This window comes from Corvus cornix, chromosome 1A (assembly GCF_000738735.6).
Source record: "Corvus cornix cornix isolate S_Up_H32 chromosome 1A, ASM73873v5, whole genome shotgun sequence".
Classification (NCBI taxonomy): Eukaryota; Metazoa; Chordata; class Aves; order Passeriformes; family Corvidae; genus Corvus; species Corvus cornix.
This window is the reverse complement of record NC_047057.1, coordinates 56,368,211-56,388,878: the sequence shown is the minus strand read 5'-3', so window position 1 is coordinate 56,388,878 and position 20,668 is coordinate 56,368,211.

The following is a 20,668-nucleotide window of genomic DNA, read 5'->3' as shown; positions in this document are numbered from 1 at the left end:
AACACTGCTTCCAAATGAAGAGCCCCTTTCTCTTAAAGAGGGTAAGCCTAAAAAATCTTCTTAAGAATCAATGTAAATAGCAGAAGGCAGCAGAGCAGGCCTGTCCAAGTCCCACACAATGGACTTTGACTCTGCTTGTTATAAAATGAGGAGCTAAAAGTGAGGTTAACCACGTTAGCGATCTGGGTGCATGGGCTTGCTCATCAAGCCCTTATCGGGGGGAGCCAGGGGCCTCAGTTGTGTGGCTGAAGACAAACAGGTCCATATCAAACGGGAGCAGGAGTGTCAGTTACATGACTGAAGACTCAAGGTGGCTGCTAGGAGGTAATTCCACAAAGCTAGCACCCCATCTGAAGAATATATGCATAATCATACACTTTGGATCTGCCTCTCTGTCCCTATCTAACAGCTATTCTGTGTTTGTTAACTAGTCCTGCAGGCAACATAACTACTGCTCATCTTTTGAGTCAGGGGGTTTCTTGAGTCAGTGGGCTGTGAGTTGGTGGTCACAATCTCCCACTGCTGGAATTACTTTTCCATTAAGGACACTGGTTTTGAGCCAAAGCAGTTAATTATGTAGTTCACATTCTTGATTTAAGATGGGCCTTGAAGCCAAGATCTATAGGCTGGCCTTCAAAGTCATTGTTCCTTGGTATGCTTTTGAATCCTTTACTGATTCTTTAGGTCATCTTGACCTTCTGGCATAACCCAGCAATTTTCCACGTACACTGAGCAGCAACTCTTAACCCATACAACCGGTGACGATTTTTAACAAGACCAGTAGCAAAATGTGTACACTCGTACATTCATGTTCCTGTATTTGATTCTGTCAAGTAAGACTCTGATTTTGACCATCATGGTTTGTGTGTCTCACTGGGAACTTGGACATTAAACCTGCATGCTTGCTACCCGGGACCTTGGAGATCCCAAGCACGTAGGTATCATTTGAATGAATTTTCTCAAACCACTTTTTTTTTTCACTCTCTGAATGTTCTCATGGCTCTCAGTCCGAGATCATCTGCTGGGGAAATACAGGGCTTCAGAGGATTTGGTGGGACCACTCTGTGTCAGAGGTGCATCTTTTAGTGAGCTTATGTCTCCTGTAGTGCTAAAGACAGCTGTGGTCTTGGCTGTGATCTCTCATGAGTGAATAGCTGTTCTTTTGCTAGAATACAACCAGCTCATTAAAGGACAACTAAGCTAATGCTGTCTCAAAGCACACTGTAAACCCTCCTGCCTTGAAAAATGAAAAGCAACGTGGGGAGGCAAGGTGACACAGAGGAGCTGTGATTTACTTGCATTTCATGGGAACAAACTGATAAAATCCCACTGTTTTCCTAGATACATATTATCACTAAATATATTTAGGGAGGCACTTCTATCAAAATAATACAGATCAGTAGCAGGACATTTTTCTCCTGCGAACAGCATTTAGTCCTATCAGGTGTAAAGGAGAAGCAGCCCAAGAATTTAAACATAGATTAAGTAGCCAATTATTCCACAGTAAACTGTGTTTTCTCCTCTATCCATGTACCTATAGCTTTTGCTTTTTAACCCTGTTAAATCAAATGTCATACATTGCCAGAATGCCTGGCATATATGCTAAAATCACAGAATCACAGAGTGGGTTGGAAGGGACCTTTAAAGATTGACTAGCCCAACCAAAATGTATATAGAGCCAGTATTCTCACAGTCCTTTTCTCTCTCTCTCTTCACTAATAAGAAAAATTACTGGCAGCGTACAGTCATGTTCTCTACGCCAAATGAAGAGCCTTTCCCAAAAATGCATTACATGTTCTCACAGTGACATAAGCACTGAATAAAAAGCAGACTAATAAGACTTCCTTTCTCAAGGCTGAACTTTCAAAACGTGGAAAAGCTGTGATACGTTTCATGGATTTATACAGGTTCATGCCTTAAGAGAAGTAGTACCAGCATGTTCAGCTATTTACATATAATTTAAAGTGGGGGGGAAAGTGCCATTAATTTCTATCAGGTATTTGTCTATCTGACTTTTCAACTCTGCTGTCTTGCCTGGTTGATTCACCAGGGTTACCTGGGTCTGGGTTACTTGTTTCAGGTACATCATGCTTTTGCCTTGTCTTGAACTGTTTGGATATATCCTGCTGAATATATTCTGCTGTCTCCTCTTACAGAGAGAAATATGTTTGGCTCCTGCTTGCTATTCTCCATGGGAAATGTAAGGATATCTTCACTGAAAGCCAGTAAAATAGTTTCTGTCTCTAGAGAAAATAAATCATTGTAGGGTGTTTTCCTGCTGCCACCATAATCAGCTGTGGGCATCAATCCTCAACAGCTTTTTGATAATTCCCAAAGATCTTCCCTTCCACTGGAATTACACAAATGACAGGACCTCCATCCCACACACACTTTGATCACCTTCTGAAAGGGACAATAATCCTCAGGAAGACACATGCCAGGCTCATCCAGCCTATTATCAACTGTGGCCCCAAGAGGAAATCTGGGTTCTCTCTGCTCTCTGGTAAGAATACAGTTCAGAAAGGGCTTACTGGAAATTCCCTAAAAGTGCAGCTTCTTATTGCATCTTAGAGTGGGAATATAGAAAAGGTTATACCAAGGGCTGCATTAGCACAGTCTGCTGCAAAAGCTTCACCCTGTGTGCACAAGAAAGCAGCAGATCCTGACAGCTGTTTTGAGGTCAGGTGGGACACATGCTCCTACACTGAGCAGTGAGGCTGTGCCAGATACAGCTGTAGTAGCAGAGCCTCACAGACAGCAGCATCTCAAGGTACCCTCCTCCAAGGACAGATGCATTCACCATACAGGAATGGAGCAGATGGACACAGCACCAGCATATTTGTGTCCCTCAGATCCCTACAGAGTCAAGGGACTTTTCTATAAAAGGGCTGAGTCTCTTTTTGCTGCCTAAAGCCTGAGGGGCCTTCCCCCATGGAGGACAGGTAAACAAGCACTGTCTCTGGAAAGCTGTGATTGCCCACCCAAATACCACTTCATAAACTTCGGTAATCACCTCTGCCTGGGCTTGTGCCTGGGCTTTTCCCATCATGTGGTCAGCCTGTTTCTGTAGGATATGAGCCTACATCATGTCATGAGTTGTTCCCATTCAATTATTTTCAAGTTATGGACTGAAAAAAATTATGGGGGCTTACTCACCTCTGAAGCTGTCATTGATCAGTCTTCCCACTGAACTTCTTGCTCTCAGGCCACCTGTACCTTTCCCTCTGCTTTAAGGACAAACACTGTATGTTGCTTCAGTGCACCACTGAAATGCATCAGCAGGCCAAAACCCACGAGTTTTTGTTAGGAAAAAACAAACAAACTTTTTAACACAAGTTTATTGAATTTTTATCAGCAAAGCTCATTCTTGTTTATTATTTCTGGAGGAAAAGGGTGGATGACCAGGGTGGAGTAGGTTTGGAAGGAAAGCCAGACAAACAGGTCTTTAGACCATTTAATTTTCCTTGGCTTTAACAGTTTCGTTTGATGAACTTAAAAAGTAAAGGACAGGTAAGTATGTTCAGAAGGCAGGGAAGGAGAAGGAACGTTTGGATTTGCCAGCCATTTGCAGCTCAATTTGTAAAGTAAATAATAAAGGGTATGCAATAGGAATATTCAGGAATTCTGAGAAATTTGGGATCTCTAAACTGCTATACAAGACAAAGAAGGTATTAGGGCTATCTGGAATCACTCTTAGGAAAATGTGACACCTACAGCAACATCTGAAAGACCCTTAGTCTTTGTCTGAAGTTAACAAACTTATCTTGATTAGCAAGAATGCATGAAGACTCTTAGCTACAGTCTTCTCCTGGGTGATCTACAGATAAACAGGATACCAAGCTAAAGAAAACCCCAACCTCCCAGAGAAAAATCAACCATTCTCACTGCTGAGGTGGAAGTGCCTCTACAGTGTGGGTGTGGGACTGCAAGAAACATTGCTTGGATTCCTGTCTTCTTCAGGACTGGGTGTGCAGAATTCTGGATCCTGATCAGCGTCCCTACATATACGAAGTGTTCTGTTATTTGAAGGAACAACTGCTGACATCCTTCCCACAACTGCTGTGGTGAAGCATTTCTTACCTCAATTTTTGGGCAATGAGGAACATCACACCTTGCATCCACACATATCTCAGGCTGGCAGTGGAACAAGAAGCCACTAGTCATTTATGGACTGTAACTATACAGTAACTATCTACATATATATATACACCCACATGTAGGAGCTTGGGTGGGTCGGATGGTCGGGACGGACAGAGACGAGAGATCTCTGAAGTCAGATCTTGGAACATGCGGTTTATTGCAAAGGGCGTGGGTACAGGGGCACTGCTTAGAGCTGCCAGATGCAGCTCGGAGCAGGCCCAAGAGAGCAAGAGTGTAAAAGTAAGAGCAAGTAGGTAAGAGTGGAGTAAGAATGAGTGAAGAGGAGGTAAGTAAGAGAGTAAGCGGGTAAGGGAGTAAGTAGAGTGGTTGTGTAGAAGTCCTCGTTACAATACAGTAAATCATCTTCTGTACTGAATATTCTAATTGTCACTAACCAATCTAATACAAGATACAAATCCTATAGCATTTACATACAGCCTATAAGAATTGTTATATTACCATAGAGTGTTACATCTTAACTCCTAAAAACTACTCTTTGGACCCCTTCTGCTGAGCTAGTAGGGTCTGCTCTGACCCTTGGACCTGCCTGCAAGCAGAGGGTATTGTTCAATCAAGAGGGGATTACCTTCAGTCGGCCATACCATTGTTTTCCAGTTGTTCAGTAACTAAGACTTAGTATCTCAAAGGTGGCTTTCATTTCGATGTTGCCTGTAGTTTTCATATTCTCAAAATCTTTTGTCAGGCAATCGTATTTATAAGGCTTTCCTGTTTCATCTTCCCCAACACCCACACACATATGTGTACGTATATTCATACAGATGTTTATACTACGTGGTAACTATAATAAAAGCAGGGCATAGCTATTACAAAAACAAGAGGAAGATGAAGAAAAGCTGAAGACAATTATGTATAATTCATATAGGTTTTCTCAGTGGCATAAGTATGCTGGCAGGATCACTCTTTTATTAATTTAGTTGAGGCTTCTTAGTTTCTGTCAATACAGCTGCATCACTACAAAATGAATAAAAGCACCCTGGTGATGAACAGTGCTCTGGGTCAAAGTAAAGGAATGTAGGCCTGGCCTTAGGTCTTATCTCTGCAACATAATTAGCTGACACCAACCATGTCCACGAGTTTAACCGTGAGAACTGTGATAGAAAGGCTAAAATTGGTGTGAATGGAACATAAACGGGAATGTCTGGGTGTGGAGACAGCTAAGTGCATCCATCAGGAAGAGGAGCCTGTGTTAACAGCACCCAACTAGCAGGTCATCAAAAACCATCCGGTTTCACAGGACAGACATGCAGACAAAGAACTGTAACGACTCCTGATGAGCACAGAGATAGAAACACAACTGATCACTTCGAAGATAGTAAACTACCAAACTACAAACTACATATCCAAACCCTGCCCATGGTCGTCAGCCTAAGAACCACCCAGGGGCTGGGAGTACTTAGTAGTAGTTAGCATCACTTGTCCTCCCTGTCACAACAGATCTTGGATACAACACCTGGATGGTGTCATGGTGCCTGGCTGGTGGTCACACAACTTGAACACCCAGGCCCTGATATCTGGAATCTGGGTAGCCTCCTTGGACACCACAAACCTCTGGTGCATGTGTGGAGTACTGAAAGTAGGTTTGTTTCAGTTTGTTCTAAACAAAGTCACCCCCTGTAAGTTCTCACCAGGGTATTTCCTATGCAGTTCATACAACACTGCGCTAGTATTTCCTGTGACCAAACCCTCTTCAGGTCAATCCAATCTTTTAACCATCTCCAACTTAGCTGACTTCAGAAGAGCCCTTTTCCATCCTCACGAGACCATCATTACTCCTACAAATGAAGTTTTACATTTACCCCGTTAATAATAGTTTTAGCGTATTTTTTGTGTCCTCGTTGAGCTTTTATTGTCCCAAATGCGGGGTCATTACCCAGTGGGCAACTCAAATTCACATGCCAAGGAGAGATATTTCTATTTCTTTATTGCAGTTTGCACAAAGTCGGGAGCTGTGTAGTAGCCCCCAAAGGGCTGACTCCCCAGTCATCAAAACTTTATACTATTTATACATTTTAACAAACAAAGGTATCAGCATGGCTTGGTTACAAATTACATAGCTTTTCCATTATTTAGTACTCAAACCTGTATTTGCTAATTTGTATCTCTCACTTCTGATGCTAATTAGTTCACATGGATAGTTCTTCCCTCCATTTGCACTGGGTGTCCATTTTGAGGAGGCAGTCAATGGGTCAGTGGTCGCAATTCCCCTGCCAGAACTACTTTTCCCCCAGTTATAGCTCAGTCCTGCTGACTTCACTACTGGTGGCTCTCATCCAGACAGCCCATTCATCTCGGGATTGTGCTCCCTTTTCCTTAATACAAAGGATTAGCCAAGCCTACAAGTTTCTATAAGTTTCACAATGCAGTTGCTTAATCCTAACTGCCTAGATATAGCTACTGATTAACAACAAAAAAACCTGCAAAGTTTGGTTCAGATAGTGAGACTAGGTAACTTTCTCCGTCATTATCTCACAACTTTAAGGTAAAATAGTAAGGTTAAAAAAAACCCAAACCAACAAATTTGGTAAGACATTGAAATCCTTTATATTAAAAAAAGAAACAATTAAAGAACACAAGGATTTTTTTTTTCTTTTTCTTTTTTTTTTTTTTTTTTTGTTTTTGAATACAGGTAGTCTTTAACACATTACACAAAACATTAATATTAGAACAACTGTATCACTTTGTTATGACCTACCATGATTCTAAAATATTTTTAATAATTTGACAATCAGTCTTGTCAAAGATTAATCACATAATTATCCCTGTGACCTTTTCCACTGAAACCCATTGCAAGCTGATCTCTTATCAGGGACTCTGTTGATTCCCATGGTATTCAATATATCAAAACGTCAACATTAAATTTTTAAGAGATTAAAATGGGCTAGGAAACCATACTACTGTGCTGTGTGCCAGAGTGGCACTTCAAAAACATACCCATGCAGGAGTACATCACATCCATAAAATGTTCATAACAGCTCTAAATGCTCACATCCACACTTCTGATTTGCTCTTTAGGTGATACTTGTGGAAAATTGCCAGGCTTGCTATCTCAGGATTCATAAGTGCTGTGATTTGCCAGCCAAAATTCTCATGAAGTATTGAGGATGGTTGAGGAAAAACATGAGCTAAGCCATGCTTATTTTGCACCTGGCTGGAGCAAGGCTTAACAACAGAACATTGTCTGTGAGGAAGCAGAGGTCTCACAGCCCAGTGTTGTCTCTGAGAAGCACAGAACAACAACAGTGTCACTGTACCAGCCTCACTCCCCCTCATCCATGGGAGCCTTGTTATAACTCTGGTCCTCTGAGGAGATAAGGATGTAAAGACTCTCTGGTGAAGGTCAGATGGCCTCTGCTGCTGCCTCAGCCAGAGGAGGAGGGTCCTGAAGTGTCATGGTTCTGTTCTGTCTTTTCTTCTCTGTAAGTCACGTAACTCCATTTTGCCAAAGGTAACCAAAGACCCTCATTGTCTCTCATTTGCATATTATAAAATATCCCCACCAATAACAGCATGAGAAAACAACTGTTCCCAAATTGAATCCTGCATTTGCAGGATATGATATTCCTGAACCAATCCTATTTGACTATAGTCACATCTCCGTTTTTCCAAAAGTATGCATTTTATATTTCAAATCCTCTACTTTTGGAGAACAAGAATATGACCCCACTTTGCAGACAAGGTTGTGGGCTGGTTCCTCTGTCCTCCCCAGAGCAGCAACACCTCTTTTTTAAGATCTGCACCTCCAGCTGCATTGGGGTATACCTGGGAACACCTATACATGGCACTATACACTTACATTTTGTAGACCGAGTGCATTTATCACCAGTAATCTTACAAGAATCTACAACCTGTTGCTTGAATAAACTACACCTTTTGTTAACCTGTGATCATGAAAGTTCTTATTGAACACGACCTATAGTGCCAAAATGGTTATAATCCGAAATTAAAACCTGCCTCACCCAACCCCTCTGATCTGAGGACAAGCTGGAATGCCAGAGGGGTTATTTTCTGCCTGATTTCATACACTTATCACAACCTCTGACATAGCCCAGTTTTGTATTACTTTAAATAACCTTTCAATGTGTTATCCCTTGCTGATGTATTCTACACCACACAAAAAGAGTATCTTCAATCCTTTCTGTTTGTGGTTATCTGGATGAAGGACATACTTTGCTGATGGAACTGATCTGCTCTCAGGCTTGTGCTGCATCTTAACTCTTACCATATGGGGCTGTGACCCGAATGCTGAGTCACAGGGCCTATCAAGGGGGGACAGCTGCAGGCAACAAACTGAATACACACATTTTTATAGTCAGGTCTGATGAAAATTATGATGAGGGAGAATGGGACCCCGATGAAACAAATTTTTAACTTGTTTTATTTATAATAATTTTTTTTTTAAATTAATACTTGCTACCGTGAAAAGCAGTTAATAGGGATGCCCATTGTACAACCTTTCATTCTAGCATATAACAGTGTGATCAAATAAAGTCCTTCTCAGGCAGAGAAAGAGGCTGAGCCCAGAAGAATCCACCCCTGAACTTGCAGTTAACTCAGTATGTCAGGAGATGGGTTCTTGGCACTAAATCTGTTCTGTGTGCTCATACGATGAAGTTCAGACACAATCAATAAAACTGATAGTTCTTCCCCACATTACAAGGTGCCAGTTGTTTGATTCAAGGTGACCCAGGCCCTACAGATCATGACTGAAAAGCAACTCCCCATTTTCCATTTTGAGCCATTGTTACTATATATAATAACTGTTAAAAAGCAATTTTAAAACTTAGACTAATAAAAGGACTAATTATAATGCCCAATAAACTCTGCTCTGCTAACTCAGTGGTTACAGCTCTATTGATTAATCTTGCAGAACTTCTTTCAGTGAAGGAGAATAATTTCACTTTAGTGGGTGAATAAAATGTCTAACTTCACCTACTGTTTTTATTGTGCTCATAATAAGTGTGAAGTACATCCATTTAGAGACAAGCTGGCTATCAAATCAGATTCACTGTCCAAAATTAAGTTAAATATTTGAAGATTCCATCATGCAAGAAGGATGCACCTCACTCAAAAGAGAGAAGCAGTAATATGTTTTGTTGAGGTAGAACCATGATTTTTGATGAAGTTCAATGGCAAAGTTCTCTTTATTAATTACTGCATGGAGGAGACATACAAAGAAAAATTGAGTTAGAATGGCTCGGACAGGGACTGGAGGTATGAAGAGTAAGAAGGACCCTTCTGTTGAGCCACGAGGTGCAGAGTAGACCCCTTTGCTCCTTTCCAGAGCCTAGGTACAGCTGGATCCTGTCTTAGTCTGAGATTCAGTCAATGGTTCACTTCTAAAGAATTACCCACACCATAACACCTGAGCAGCTACATAGGTCAGTAATCCTTCACAGTATGAATTCGGCATACTCTCAGACCCTTTGTGAGAAGCTGTCCTGGCTAAGGGGTCTCTCAAGTTCAAGGAGTAACCTCAGGCAGGTATCATTGCCATGCAGTCTCTGCTTCAGCAAAGGGAGCTCAAAGCTTTGCACAGGCTGTCCGTGCTTGTATAGTGAAGTAGTTGGCTGAAAGTCAACAGCAAGAACAGGACAAATGTCTTGTTTTGGCTCTGATATCTTGTTCTGTACTTCTGGTTATCTTGAACCTTTGGGTGTTGAAACCATGTTTTCATATTTTCAAAATGCCTTCACTCCCCTGTAGGTGAGACAGGGGCTTTACAGCTTGCAAGTGCTCCCCAAGGACACAACGCCTGTTTTTTCTTCATGAGTCTGAAACAAAGGACAGGTAAGGGTCAAGTGCGTCCATCACATTACCCCATCCCTGCAGGGTAAACCCCAATATACAAGTGTACTATATAATTGACAAAATTTTCCTGTCTGACCATGCAGGAGCCACTCTGGCAGTCACACTCCCACCACCAGAGGCTTCCACTGCTGGGACTGAGGTCCCTTTGCAGCAGCAGCTCCAGTGACCCCACAGGTCCCCACCTGGCTCCCCACACACCCCATACTCACATAGCCAGACAAGTTTTCCTTACTGGTTCAACTCCAGGTTGCCCATAGCAGAGCCTCAGATGTCTGGTTCCTTTAAGTGACTTAACTGTGATGCAGCAACAATTGAGCAACAGCTCGAGCTGGTGCCTCCAAGAAGGGACTGCAAACAAAAGAATCCCTGGGCCTTTATACTCTCACTGTCTAAGCCTGTGGTAGTCTGGGATTTTGAGTCCTGGGCTCCTGGTGTGTCTCTGGGTGTCCAGTTACCCCACATGTCCCCGTGGTGCCCTTTGTTGTGCAAAGGGTTGGAGACAGGTCACTTCTCATTGCCTGGGGCTCCCAGCACACAGAGCTCAACCTGCAGCTTGCAACCCAACCTACTTGCACTATGTGTATTCCTCAACATTTATGCTCTTGTAACTTAACAGTACAATATTTCTGGTAAATTTTAGACACAAAGCATTGTAACAGGTAATGTGGCTTTGCACAAGACAAAACTAGGCAGCAGAGAGAGCAAAGTGTGAGCATGTGTGTGGTTGGTTAAGAGTCATTAGACTTTTCTGAAATGAAGTTTACTCAATATATGTTCAAGGAGAAGTAGCCTTTTTCCATTGGTTTTTGTGGTTAGTTTTTGTAAAATACATTTAGTTCTCTATTTTAATTTCTTTCCCCCCACCACCACCAAAGAGGAAGACACTTGAAGAAAACCCAAGTTTCACTATTATGCAACTATGCAGTTAAGAGGAAGCTTCTCCTTATTTAAGCTAAAATAGGTTAGGTAGTTCTTACAGATCTCACAGATGTCTAAGCAGACAAAAGCATATGTTCTCTGACCTTCATCCTGAAATCTCTATCCTGTGGTTTCCTCCCATGACACACTTTCCTGTTGTCTCCTACCTAGTGCATGATTATTGACAACCATGTCCCAGCTGCTTTTTCTGCAGCAACCATTAATTAAACATTCCATGAAGCTGTTTCTGCAAGCTTTTCTTTTGCTTTAAACAGAATATCCCAGAAAGATTTGTATTAACTTCTGGCACAGAATACACATTTCTGTATGGCATGAACAGGCAGCATCATCCACCTTTACCTCTTGCTGGTACATTACTTCTTCAGCAGCAAGTGTTACAAGTTTGGTGTGAATTTCACAGAAACAAATCAGTCTGGAAGTATGATTGATATGGAAGTTCTCTCAATTACACAACATATGTCAGCTAATTGGATTTCAAAGGGGAAGGGGAAGGGCAAGGATGTGATAGCCAGGCTGACAGTTTCAAAGGGTTAAGCTTAAGCTAAAGAAATGCAAAGCAGAGAACAGGGAGACAAGTGCAGAAATTCCTGATGGATGCTATTCTCAGAGAAGCAATGAAGTTGAAAAAACATGTTTCTTTCCTTCACATGTGCAGCCAGTATTGGTCCATCCATACTGCTTGGTCAGCCAACAGAATCTGCCAGCCATTTCTTGCAATCACTTATAAACCCTAGGGTGTTTGGTGAAAGTTCCGTTTATGTTAATTTTAAGTTTAATTAAAGAACAGAACTTTATGTGCGGGAATTTTCAAGCTTTGTCATCTTTGACAGTTTCCAAGCTAAGCAGAAAAAGCAGAGCAAAAACTTACTCATTGCAAAGATTTTGATTAAAATAACTCACCTGCAACCAATATCAAGTCCTCAAATTGCTCTTAGACATACTTTTTCCCGTTGCTCTATACCTGCATCTCTTAAAAGACCTGCATTAATCCAATTACTCTCCACTTCCCTCACATATATACATGGTATGCCCGTTAAGTTTTATTTCATTTGAGAGCCTTTGCAGTGTGCCAAATATTCAATCACCTTTAACTACTGCTTGAATAGTTCATAGCAGTAGCTCATGTTCTTTCCCAAAAGATGTTTATTTTGCGACAATGTGAGCAGTATTGCCTTGCTTCTGTTTCAGACTTGTAAACCAGGCAGTAGATCTATATTTGCCTCACAAATCATTTCTTTATTGCTGCCTGTTGTCATCTACAATCACCTGAGCAGCAGGGGCATCTTGTTCAGCTTAAGTTACCAGCCTGATAAACAACCACAAGCACTTACAGATCGTAACAGGCCTGGAAAAATTAGGAAGTGCCTCAGTTTAGCACACAAAACTTTGTTCACTGCTCAGTACTGGGAACTTATGTCCACCAGCTGGGCCCGTGACCCAAGCCACTTCCTGCAGCCAGGGAGAAGAGTATTTTGGGGAGCTGCCCCCCTTACACACTCCTGGTGACATGCAATTGATAAAAGGAATGGAATATAACGATGCCTTATTTGTCTGAGTAAGGGAACAATGAGTTCAAAGAAGTAGATAGCAGAATGTATAAAGTTGACGCACAGGATGCTAAATGCAGTTGGAACCAGTGGATAAACAGATAAAGGGGGATATAGTGCTTTTTGTGGCAGAGCCATGAAATAAGAAACAACAGCACTAAGAGAAATTTATGGCAAAATCATCTATAATGTCGGGGGCACTCAGTGACCACCAGAGACCCCTTCAGATGACCCTCTAAGGACCATTAAAGGACTTCCAGTAAGGGGCAGATGCATACAAATTCGTTCTGGGCAAAGTGATGTGTATGTATCAGCCAGGAAATACACTGTAATCAATATGTATACTAATGATGCAATAAATACCCTGTTCTAAAGTTTCATGACACACCAGATTAGAGGAAATATCCTCCAGGTGTCCAGCATGGTGCAATAAAAATCTCCTGCTTTCTAATACTTCAAAATTGTGTTAGAAAGCCTCCCCCCTAGCCAATTTCAGTATCACCCTGCAGCCCCAGCATTCTCATCACCGCACAGAGGCAAGGAGAAATGTCAAGCAGCTCCAAGCCCTCACTGGACACCACAAATTTTCTATAGTTCATAGGTATTTATCTTCCCATGATATCCCTTCTCACGCTTGCCCCATTTACACAATTTTAATTTGTTCTCCTTTTACATTACAGTCAAATTCATTATTATTCTCAGTGGTAAAGCCCTATTTCCTACCCCCCTTGTTGGAATTCACAAGATTTGTGAGTGGCTGTAGAGATCAACTCACAACAGAGAGGTCCAAAGTAAATCTAAGCATTTACAATTCAGACCACCACTGAGATAATTATAGTTGTCATCTCACCATCATTTCAGAGGTAGCATCATTGACTAGACACAAAACAATCAATGGGCTTGTGAATTAGTGCGGGCTCATGGAAATGAAGTTAATTACTTATTCCTACCGGGACAAAGCAATTGAGCACTTGTACCTATTTTTTGTGAATTAACCTAACATAAGCACTAAAAGGGAGATGGAGCATTTTAAGCAAGGCCTACAGCATGAGCCAGCCAAACAGCTGCAAAATAAAAGGAGACAAGAACTGCTGGAAAATGTCTGTTAAGAAGATGCACAAGGGTGATAAATGTTGATTGGACCATTATAAGGAGATAATGCAAAATACAGCAAGTGTGTAGGACAATTGGGGTGAGCAGAAAGGAGCTCAAGTGAAGCCCATCTCCCAACTAGCAATAGGAAAATGAGTGAAAAGGAGCAAGAGAGAAAAGCTGCTCCAAGAGACTCAGCTCCTTCTCTAAAACATTTCACCACAGTGACACCCTGGCTGATCAGCTTCTGCCCCAGCAAAGCCTTTCCTCACGAGCCCTGCCCAGGATCCATCTCAGTGCCACATTTCTCTGCACTGCTGGGCTTCTCCAGGCCAGCTTCAGCTCTTTGGCTTCCTGAACTATTCTTGCCCTAACTTGTCCATACCTGAAACTCTTAACAGTTAGCAATCCAGGGTTAAGTAACTCATTAGATTACTCTGTCTCTTTAGGTTAGGCCATTTCTGGAATAGTTGGAGACAAAACCTGGTTTTACTTCAGCCACTACAGAATTCACTGTACCCCAGCACTGCCTGTGGTCTCCTACACCAATATCACCTCAGCTGCAGCTCTGAAATGAGGGCTGTACAAACTACCTTCCCCTCAGCCGCCCATTACCTGTGATTTGGGCCACCATCACTGACTTATAGTCACCCTTTGAAGGGACAAAAGCAGGACACAAGGTCTGCTCTCTATGCAGCAATTCCAGTTTCAAGTGACAGAGTCCACTGATCAGACACAAACTACACTGGCTAAGAACATGAGACAATTTTCCTAAGAAAAATACTATGCTTGTTAGCATGAAAAGAGCATCTTACAATTCATACAGGCTAATGAACCAGAAAGCAGTAGCAGTTAGTGACTGCTAGGCAAAGAAACCTTCTGGCATCCAAGATAAGGTACATGCTATACCCTTGGACAGTATGTTCCTGGTGCTTACCAGTTTTACTGCTCTTAGTCATCTTGCAACTTAGAGACCAACACAAGGCATTCTTTTAACCCTTCCTCTATTGTTTTTCCTCCTCCTTTCACATACAAATGTTACATTCATAATCCATTCAGAGTAATTGCAATACTCTTACTACAAATCTCAGCTGGGAAGCCAAAGCAATAGACCTCTATGTGTGTTTATCTTCTCTAAGTTAATGTAAAATGGAGGATCTTTCAAAATGCCTGTGAACTGTCACTGTCTCTGGTAAATTGTTCTAGCAGTCTATTGCTATTTCTGTACAATTACATATTGCAACAATAAAAAAGCAGGTACTCTTGGAAAAGACTTGACATTTTCAATTACATTTTTTTCACTCTTCACACCATGTGATAACTGCAATGAACTATCCATGGAAGTATCATGAATATTATTTTCAAAATAAAATTATGCAGTGAGACCACTCTTGTTGACCTCAATGAACATAACTGAACATATTACACTTGCTGCATCACTCTGAAGAACTCAGGGTGGTTTTATATGGGGTAGTCCAAAAAAAACAGAACTTACATGAGAAATTAGAAATTCCTTAATATATGCTATGGGCTAAAAGGCACTATGTAAACAATATATAGATAGTTAACAGTCACAAGATTTGTAGTATAAAAAAATGGAAGCCATTCTGAAGGTTTCAAGCAGAGTATGACAGATGAACAAGATTTAATCTGTGGTATAATAAAAGTCTGCCAGTTGTAAATAAATAATCAACTGAAAATTACTTAGGGGTGTTTAAATGTCCCTTCTTTCCTAGGAGGCTATTTACCCAGATGTCCTTATCTGTGTATCTTGTTCCAGGACATGAAAAGATTTCATCCTTTACAATGAAGCATTCCAGGCACCCTGTACATGTGATGCATTTACTATGTCTGAGAACCGCAGTCTCCCACACTGGGATGTCTGTATGGATCCCTCATTACGGCTGTCATTCTGAAGCTCTGCAGCTGAGCTGGGCTGGCTAAAGCTTTCAAGACCCCACACAATACATGGGTTCAAAATCATGGAAAATGAAGCCCTCACTGAGTGAATCCTATCCTCTCTTGTGCCTGAAGAACCAAGCCATCACTGTGTGAGTGAAAAAAAAAAAAAAAGCTGTCAAACAAGACAGAGTAGAAACTATAAAATTGTTTTACTACTATTTAAACTCTGACAATGTTTCTTTTTTTTTATACAGCTCAGTGACCTCCTGGCTCCTTAAGCAGTAAACAGAGCTCTGAATTGCAAATCAAGTAAGATTTATGATTACTTACTTCAGTATAGGTCCATCTGGTGTCAGAACCTGAAGGGAATCAAATACATTTAAGTAAAACTGATACATCACTGTGACAGTAACACTGCCATAACTAAACAAATAGTAATAACTATAATGCAAAAGCAGTGTGTGTATATATATAGTCTCTAAAACAAATTAAACCTTGGGCAAGAATGCATGCACAATCTATCCACTGACCCTAAATCAAGGGTATGCATGTTATGCATAAGTATCATAAGCAAAGATTGTTAAGATGCCACACCTGCAAAACACTGTCCATGTTATCAGAAAAGTGTATCTTGAAGGATGTCTAAGAGAGAAAGGCACTGCCTGTTGGAATATCAGCCAACCACTGAGTCACATAGATTTTGGACAAGGATTGTATAACAACCATTAGAAACAGCATGATCTTTATATTCCAAAATGAACTAGTTATGCATACACCATTGTTTCACAACTAGGTCTGCAGAATCCGTCTGGCATTCTTCAATGCTTTGCTTGCAAGTGTTATCTTGCTATCATTAAAGAAAACAAACGACAAATGCTTGTATAGGATCAAGTATCCAGCTCTTGAGGCCAGTCCTGAGCAGCGCGCCACCATTCCCTGGCCAACTCCCCCCAGTTTTATTGTTGAGCATGATGCCATATGGTGTGGAATATCCCCTGGGCCAGTCAGGATCAGCTGTCCCAGCTGTGCCCCCTCCCAACTCCTTGTTTTGTATCCAGATGTCAGCACAGGCTGCCAGTCGGATCAGATCATGATGACATTGCAATATACCTTTCCAGCTGTTTCGAGTTTTAAAATTACTATTCCAACATGCGTTCTGGTACCTTGTTCCTTGCCAACATAATTCTCAGTCACATTAATACAGAGCAATAACAAGATTTAGCACCATTGCTAGCAAAATTTAATAGTCAGAAAAATCTCCCTTGTTAAGCACAGCTAAGACAGTGAATAGAGCAGCAGTGCATGGGCTCGTGCTTCTAGATGTGTGGCCTTCTGGGATCATTGTCAAGGGACATCTAGGAAGCCTTATGGAAGCTTGAGGTTGCCTAAAGCTACTGGGAATAGACAGTTACAGGAGGCCTTGACTTCTAGCAAAGCTAGTGAGCTCTATCACTTCTCTTTGATTTAAGAGGCCCTTGGAGGTTTTGTTTCAGCTGACACTGATTAGGGTCTGGTCCCCCACTCAGCCTGAGGGCTATATAAGAGCTGGGCCTGAAACACACAAACTTTCTGAGGTATTTGGTGTGGGAAGGGCTGGTGTCTTATCTCATAGCAGAATACACTTCCTCTGCAGTGCTGAGGGTGTGCCACAAGCTGTTGTCCTCAGCAGCTCTTGGAAAAACTTCCCCTGTAATGTTGGAGGTCTCAACCCCAACACACCTTCAGAAGGAGGGTGCTTGTGTGGAGCAGAGGGAGAGACACACCTTTGAAAATGTTTCATTGAGCTGCAGGAGGATGTTGGTGTGCTATGCATCATCAGAGGTTGTGAAAGACTGGATCTTCTCTGAGGCCCTACAGCTTCAGGAAACCATAGAGTTATGTATTGAAGGAGGCCAGGCTGAGTCTATGTGTCAGGGTGGGATGTAAAAACTCTGAGGATGGTGAAAGCGGCACGTTTGTCATTCCTGCTGCTAGGACGAATGCTTATGCTCTGCCTGCACGTTTGTAAGTACAAAATATGCTCAGTGCTGTGGTTGGAGAAAAGAGGCTGGGAGCTCTGCCAAGTGAACTGCCTAAGCCCTACAGGAGCACCAGAAGGAAGCACTGAGGGCTGCTTCCTTAATGCTGACCCCTCTGCTGTAGAGAAGGGGCTTGTCTGCTGACCTGTTGTCTGGGGGAACTTTGCTGCTTTTCTGATTTATCATGGAGAGCCTGTAGAGGCCTCTCTGGCTCTCTGATTATTGATGCCTGCTGCTTTTTCATGTGGGCATCAAATGCTCTCTAATTACTGGACAGACCTGGATAGCATCAAATATGACAAATATAGCTCTGGAGTGATGGTGGAGGGCATAAGAGCCCATCTGGTGTATTCTCAGCCCCGCTGGCCAACTACAATGGGGTTTTGGTTTCTATGAATATGGTTTGCTCTGTGAGGCCTGAATATTGCTTGGAAGGGCTGGACTAAAGTGGGGGAGCATCCTTGCCAACAGGATGGTGAAGCTGGTAAGAAGAGCTTTAAACTAAGAATGATGGGGAAGAGAGGGTGCCAATCAAATGAAGATGTAATGGATGCGGTTATCAAGCAAATGATGAGGGCTTGTGCAAACAGAGGGGAGTTTATCATCAACTTGGGTGTTACCCAAGTACATGCATATAAACACAAGGTTCAGAAAGGATTCCCTTGCTTTTTAAACTTTGAAACTAAGTTTCAAAGCTGTCTTAATAATTATCAAGTCGATTGATGTTACCCATACTGATGACCATGAGCAAGTATTTTTTGCTCAGGCTCAAGGATTAACCTTAAGGGGCCTCCCCACTCAAGGGAGGAATCTCCACACACACTCCTACAAGTCCTCCCTGCTGGAAGACAGGACTATGCCTTTATAGCACAAAGTGATTGGTTGTTGCTAGGCTAGTCACTGCCATGCCAGCTTTATTTTTAAATAAGATGTTGTCACTTGTTTGTTTTTCTCCTTTCGTAAGCATCTGTCTTTCACATCCTTGTCTGTGCCAGTCTTTGTCAGGAAACATCTATCTTTCACGTCCCTGTGATGAGTTTAATTTAGGATTGTTGGTCAGGCTGATCTCAGCATCCTTCAACACTAAAAAGTGTTTTTACTGGAAATGAACTCCATTGGAATGAAGTTCAGGATCTTGAAAGGAGGGAAGAAGACATAAGCCAGGACTGTTGTCCTGGACTTCAAGAGGGCACACTTCAGCATGTTCAGGGATCTACTTGATATGGTCCTGAAAAGGGAACAAGTCCAGAAGAGATGTTTTGGTTTTGATTGGTTGGATTTTTTTTGTATCTCACAAGGAATTCACTTTCTACAAGCTCAAGAATGGCCCATTCTGGTGTTCAGGAGAACCTGCAAGGATGGCAGGAGGCTCTGCATGGATGTGCAAGGAGAGCTTGACTGAAGTCAACCATGAAAAAGAAGCATGCAAGAGGTGGACGTAAGCACAGGTGACTCAGAAGGAATAGAGCCATTGTCTTAACTGTGCAAGGATGAGAGGAAAACCAAATCAATCTGGTAAAGGGATGTGAAAGACAATAAGAAATGCTTCTACAACAGAAAATGTGCACCCGCCCCTGAATGTGACTGGGACATAGTAAAAAAGAACACTGCAGTAGGCCACCACAGAAGGTATTGTAAAGGAGAGGGATTTCAAGCAGAACTTAGGCAGAATTCAGTGGTAGGTTTTGGTCACAGAGAAGCATATGTTAGCATGAGGGATGGCTGAACCTGAGCATACAAGGTGTGCTGCCACTAAAAATGCAGTCTGTGTGTACTCTTTGTAAGGGCTTGTTCCCATGGGAATGTGTGAAAGTGTAATGCTTACAGCAGACCTCAGTTTGTACCCTCTAGAACATTCAGTATTGTACAGCAGGAGATGGATGGATTTGTTTTACTTGGAAGAATACTGTAAAGATGTGAGGAACAATGAAGCTATTGAACCTCACCACAGAACTCTGTACAGCAGTGACTGTCCAGATCTGCAGCATTGCATGTTTCCCAGCATTGCATAAGACATGTAAGACTAACTTTTAAAAACACCTTTTTCTCTTAAGCAACTTGTGCTTTTTTTCCTTTTGAGATCTAACAGAGCCAGGACTTCACACTACAAAGCAGACATAGAAAGATTGAGGTTCTCAATGCCTTATTTGCCTTAGTCTTTATAACACAGTTTGGGTTGAAAGGGATCTTTAAAGGTCATCTAGTGCAACATCCATGCAATGAGCAGGCACATGTTTAACTAGATCAGGTTTCCATCGAGCTTGATCAGGTTTCTATCCAGCCCAGTACAGATATTTATACAGTGAGGTAGATTGGAAACAGCTTCAGCTTCTGAGTTCAAAGGATCAGCAGCACAAAGACAAGCTGGAGACCAGACCCTTGTGTCAATACTAAGGTCATATCACTCAACTTCCTTAAGGACCTTGACAATGTGATATGCAAAGAGTGCATGCACACAAGTTTGCAGATATTCAAAACTAGGAATAATGATTGATGTTCCTGATTGTTACCAAAAATGGGTAAAAATTTTAAAACCCTTTAACACCAAATATAGTATTAAGAAGTAGGCGTTCTTTATTCAATGCTGGATGCACAAGGGGATATCTCCTCTGTGAATGCTGAATAAAGAAAAGCTCCTGTTTATATACTGTATTTTACATGCATAGTCATTGATTTTCCCAAGATAAACATACAATGATAATAATTTCCCTGAAATCATAACATTTTCCCTCCCCTTTATGCACATACTCTTCTGTCCTGGGGGTCTCTCAGGCGGTCTGTGGTGGTTGACCCCAAAGTGATACCTGACTGCCTGGTGAACTGGTAGAAGCTGGCACGTGGGCTGGTTGTGCTCCAGTTCTTCTCGCAGAATGGAAATTGTGCAGTTCCATAAGCCAGTGGCTTCTGAAGAATAAGCATTGTGTTACCCCACCACGTGCAGATGATTTTTCATCTGGCAACATGATGATGTCCCTCTGGACAGGGACAACTGACAGGTTGGAGAAATCAGCAGACAGGAACCTAATGAAGCTCAGCCAAGGCAAGTGCAGTTCTGCACCTGTGGAGGAATAACCCCATATACCAGTACAAGCTGAGGCCTCACTCTTTGCAGAGAGTCTATGTTTGAGTGTTTCCTGAGTCACTCTTTATAGCCCGGTGCTTTATCAGTAGTTTCTCACCATGTTCAGGCTGATGTGGCTG